Raw genomic sequence first — 6,000 nt, forward strand, 5'->3', positions numbered from 1 at the left:
CCCCTGCCTAATATTCAAGGGGAGGGAGTTCCACAGGGCAGGTGCTGCCACACTAAAGGTCCATTTCCTATATTATGCAGAATGAACCTCCTGATAAGGTGGTATCTGCAGGGGGCCCTCACCTGCAGAGCACAGTGATTGACTAGGTATATAAGGGGTAAGACGGTCTTTCAGGTATTCTGGTCCCGAGCTGTATAGGGCTTCGTACACCAAGATTAGAACCTTGAACTTGGCCCAATAGCAAATGCGCAGCCAGTGCAGTTTTAAGCAGTGGAGTCACATGTTGGCGATACCCTGCCCCAGTGAGCAGTCTCACCTCCGCATTTTGCACAAGCTGCAGCTTCTGGACCAATCTCTAGGGCAGCCCCACACAGAGTGCATTACAGTAATCCAGCCTGGAAGTTACCAGTGCATGGACAACAGTGGTCAGGCTATCCTGGTCCAGAAATGGCCGCAGCTGTCTCACCAGCTGAAGCTGGTAAAAGGCACTCCTACGCACAGAGGTCACCTGGGCCTCTAGCGACAAAGATGGATCCAGGAGCACCCCCAGACTACGGACCTGCTCTTTCAGAGGGAGTACAACCCCATCCAAAGCAGGCAACTAACCAATTATCCAAACTCGGGAACCACCAACCCACAGCACCTCCGCCTTGCTAGGATTTCGACTCAGTTTATTGGCCCTCATCCAGCCCACCACCGAGTCCAGGCAGCGGTCCAGGGCTTGCACGGCCTCTCCATATTCAGATGTTACGGAAAAATAGAGCTGGGTATCGTCAGCATACTGCTGACACCTCGCTCCAAATCTCCTGATGACTGCTCCCAAGAGCTTCATTATAGATGTTAAACAGCTGTATAATTGTAAGGTCTTTTTATGATGTTTTAAAGTGTTTTTATCATTTCTGTTTGGCACCCTGGGCTCCTCCTGGGAGGAAAGTGGGGTACCTAATGGACTTCTGGTGTCTATATACCAATGCGCGGAGCTTGGGAAACAAGCAAGAGGAGAACATAAGAACATAAGAACATAAGAAGAGCCTGCTGGATCAGGCCAGTGGCCCATCTAGTCCAGCATCCTGTTCTCACAGTGGCCAACCAGGTGCCTGGGGGAAGCCCGCAAGCAGGACCCGAGTGCAAGAACACTCTCCCCCCCTGAGGCTTCCGGCAACTGGTTTTCAGAAGCATGCTGCCTCTGACTAGGGAGGCAGAGCACAGCTATCATGGCTAGTAGCCATTGATAGCCCTGTCCTCCATGAATTTGTCTAATCTTCTTTTAAAGCCATCCAAGCTGGTGGCCATTACTGCATCTTGTGTGAGCAAATTCCATAGTTTAACTATGCGCTGAGTAAAGAAGTACTTCCTTTTGTCTGTCCTGAATCTTCCAACATTCAGCTTCTTTGAATGTCCACGAGTTCTTGTATTATGAGGGAGAAGAACTTTTCTCTATCCACTTTCTCAGTGCCATGCGTCATTTTATACACTTCTATCATGTCTCCTCTGACCCGCCTTTTCTCTAAACTAAAAAGCCCCAAATCCTGCAACCTTTCCTCGTAAGGGAGTCGCTCCATCCCCTTGATCATTCTGATTGCCCTCTTCTGAACCTTTTTCAACTCTATAATATCCTTTTTGAGATGAGGCGACCAGAACTGTACACAGTATTCCAAATGCGGCTGCACCATAGATTTATACAACGGCATTATGATATCGGCTGTTTTATTTTCAATACCTTTCCTAATTATCGCTAGCATGGAATTTGCCTTTTTCACAGCTGCCGCACACTGGGTCGACATTTTCATCGTGCTGTCCACTACAACCCCGAGGTCTCTCTCCTGGTCGGTCACCGCCAGTTCAGACCCCATGAGCGTATATGTGAAATTCAGATTTTTTGCTCCAATATGCATAATTTTACACTTGTTTATATTGAATAGCATTTGCCATTTTTCCGCCCATTCACTCAGTTTGGAGAGGTCTTTTTGGAGCTCTTCGCAATCCCTTTTTGTTTTAACAACCCTGAACAATTTAGTGTCGTCAGCAAACTTGGCCACCTCACTGCTCACTCCTAATTCTAGGTCATTAATGAACAAGTTGAAAAGTACAGGTCCCAATACCGATCCTTGAGGGACTCCACTTTCTACAGCCCTCCATTGGGAGAACTGTCCGTTTATTCCTACTCTCTGCTTTCTGCTTCTTAACCAATTCCTTATCCACAAGAGGACCTCTCCTCTTATTCCATGACTGCTAAGCTTCCTCAGAAGCCTTTGGTGAGGTACCTTGTCAAACGCTTTTTGAAAGTCTAAGTACACTATGTCCACTGGATCACCTCTATCTATATGCTTGTTGACACTCTCAAAGAATTCTAATAGGTTACTGAGACAGGACTTTCCCTTGCAGAAGCCATGCTGGCTCTGCTTCAGCAAGGCTTGTTCTTCTATGTGCTTAGTTAATCTAGCTTTAATCATACTTTCTACCAGTTTTCCAGGGACAGAAGTTAAGCTAACTGGCCTGTAATTTCCGGGATCCCCTCTGGATCCCTTTTTGAAGATTGGCGTTACATTTGCCACTTTCCAGTCCTCAGGCACGGAGGAGAACCCAAGGGACAAGTTACATATTTTAGTTAGCAGATCAGCAATTTCACCTTTGAGTTCTTTGAGAACTCTCGGGTGGATGCCATCCGGGCCTGGTGATTTGTCAGTTTTTATATTGTCCATTAAGCTTAGAACTTCCTCTCTCGTTACCACTATTTGTCTCAGTTCCTCAGAATCCCTTCCTGCAAATGTTAGTTCAGGTTCAGGGATCTGCCCTATATCTTCCACTGTGAAGACAGATGCAAAGAATTCATTTAGCTTCTCTGCAATCTCCTTATCGTTCTTTAGTACACTTTTCACTCCCTTATCATCCAAGGGTCCAATTGTCTCCCTAGATGGTCTCCTGCTTTGAATGTATTTATAGAATTTTTTGTTGTTGGTTTTTATGTTCTTAGCAATGTGCTCCTCAAATTCTTTTTTAGCATCCCTTATTGTCTTCTTGCATTTCTTTTGCCAGAGTTTGTGTTCTTTTTTATTTTCTTCATTCGGACAAGACTTTCATTTTCTGAAGGAAGACTTTTTGCCTCTAAGAGCTTCCTTGACTTTGCTCGTTAACCATGCTGGCATCTTCTTGGCCCTGGCGGTACCTTTTCTGATCTGCGGTATGCACTCCAGTTGAGCTTCTAATATAGTGTTTTTAAACAACTTCCAAGCATTTTTGAGTGATGTGACCCTCTGGACTTTGTTTTTCAGCTTTCTTTTTACCAATCCCCTCATTTTTGTGAAGTTTCCTCTTTTGAAGTCAAATGTGACCGTGTTGGATTTTCTTGGCAATTGGCCAGTTACATGTATGTTTAATTTAATAGCACTGTGGTCACTGCTCCCAATCGGTTCAACAACACTTACATCTCGCACCAGGTCCCGGTCCCCACTGAGGATTAAGTCCAGGGTTGCCGTCCCTCTGGTCGGTTCCATGACCAACTGGTCTAGGGAATAGTCATTTAGAATATCTAGAAACTTTGCTTCTTTGTCATGACTGGAACACATATGCAGCCAGTCTATGTCCGGGTAGTTGAAGTCACCCATTACTACCACATTTCCTAGTTTGGATGCTTCCTCAATTTCATATCTCATCTCCAGGTCTCCCTGAGCATTTTGATCAGGGGGACGATAGATTGTTCCCAGTATTAAGTCCCTCCTGGGGCATGGTATCGCCACCCACAACGATTCTGTGGAGGAGTCTGCCTCTTTTGGGGTTTCGAGCTTGCTGGATTCAATGCCTTCTTTCACATATAGAGCGACTCCGCCACCAATACGTCCTTCCCTGTCCTTCTGATATAGTTTATATCCAGGGATAACCGTATCCCACTGGTTTTCTCCATTCCACCAGGTCTCCGTTATGCTCAGTATATCACCACCCACAACGATTCTGTGGAGTTTGAAGTCTTAGTGCATCAAGGCAAATCTGACTTCATAGGGATAACAGAGACTTCTTGGGATGACTCCCATGATTGGAATATAGCTATTCAAGGATATAAACTCTACAGAAAGTATAGAAGCAACAGAAAAGGAGGGGGAGTAGCGTTATACGTCAAAGACAAATACACCTCTATGGAAATCCAAGAGAGCGAACAAAGGGGTCCGGTAGAGACCATTTGGGTAAAAATAATTGGAGAAACAAATAAAACCGACATGGTAGTAGGTGTCTACTACAGACCCCCTGGCCAAGAAGAGGTGGTAGATGAGGCCTTTCTCAAACAAATCTCTGAAATCTCAAGGAGGCAAGAAGTAGTAGTGATGGGGGACTTCAACTACCCAGATATCTGCTGGGAGACAAACTCTGCGAAGCACAAAGCCTCCAACAAATTCCTGATGGGCCTTGCTGATAATTTCCTCTTTCAAAAAGTAGAAGAAGGAACAAGGGGATCGGCAATCCTGGACCTGATCTTAACTAACAGGGACGAATTGGTCACGGGAATTAAAGCGGTTGGTACCTTGGGGAAAAGTGACCACGTAATGCTGGAATTTGTGATTCTGGGGAAAGCCAAAGAAGAATATAGTCAAATATGGACCTTGGATTTCAGGAAAGCCGATTTTAGCAAGCTCAGGGAAATGATGGGTGGGATCCCGTGGCTAGATAGACTAAAGAAAAAAGGAGCCCAAGAAGCGTGGGAGTTCATGAAGAAGGTATTACAAAAAGCGCAATCGCAAACAATTCCAAAGAGGAAGAAAAACGGAAGACATCGGAAAAAGCCAATGTGGCTACACGGAAGACTGGTGGAGGAAGTAAAAATAAAAAAGAGCATGTATAAAGAATGGAAGGAAGGACGAATCACCAAGGAAGAGTACTGACGAGCGGCTCGGGCTTGCAGGAATAGCGTAAGGAAAGCTAAAACCCAGAATGAGCTGAGGCTAGCGAGGGAAGCGAGGAACAACAAAAAGGGGTTTTTCAGATATGTTTGAAGCAAGAGAAAGACCAAGGAAACGGTGGGACTGCTGCTCAATGAGGATGGCAAAATGTTGACAGATAACAAGGAAAAGGCAGAACTGCTCAACCCCTATTTTGCCTCCATTTTCTCCCAAAAAGGGAACAGTGTGCAACCTTGCATCGGTAGCAATCTCAGTAAGGGGTCGGGATTGCAGTTGAAGATTGATAAGGAGATAGTCAGGAAATACCTAGTTAACCTAAATGAGTTCAAATCTCCAGGGCCTGATGAACTGCATCCCAGAGTATTGAAGGAACTAGTGGATGTGCTCTCGGAACCTCTTGCCATCCTCTTTGAGGAATCCTGGAGAACGGGAGAGGTACCGGAGGATTGGAGACGGGCAAGTGTCTCCGAGTTCAGGACTATACATTTTGTATTGTTTTGTTTTGAAATGAGCTTATGGGAATCATCAGAATGGCATGGGGGTATTTTCAATTTAACATTGCAGAATGTGAAAAATCCACACTGGCTATAGTATACAGCCACTCTCGTGGCTGTATAATTGTAAGGTCTTTTTATGATGTTTTAAAGTGTTTTTATTGTTTCTGTTTGCCGCCCTGGGCTACTGCTGGGAGGAAGGGTGGGATATAAATAAAATAATAAATAAATAAATAAAGGGGCTTCCCTTCTGCCCAGTACCTAATGGGGAATTCTATATCCACACATATATAATCATAGAAGGCACATTTCTTTTATAATCATAAGGAGTTGAATAGTGAACTTCAGGCCAATTGGGGCCCTGAGATTCAGGCTTATAGAGAAAACCTGGATCATAATATTTAACTCAAAAACCTGTTGCCATGGCGGCAGTCAGAGAGACCTTCTTGTGTTCTTTGCCAACACCTGGCCGAGGCAGAACATTAATTAATTATTGTTCAGAATCAAGGAGTGTTTAAATTTTGGGAAAAGGCTGGGATTTTCAGTGTTTGATTCTTGAATGCCATCTAGGGGATAAGTAATTAAATATTTTAATGAATAAATAATAATAATAATAA

Source organism: Rhineura floridana, chromosome 3 (assembly GCF_030035675.1).
Source record: "Rhineura floridana isolate rRhiFlo1 chromosome 3, rRhiFlo1.hap2, whole genome shotgun sequence".
Taxonomy (NCBI): Eukaryota; Metazoa; Chordata; class Lepidosauria; order Squamata; family Rhineuridae; genus Rhineura; species Rhineura floridana.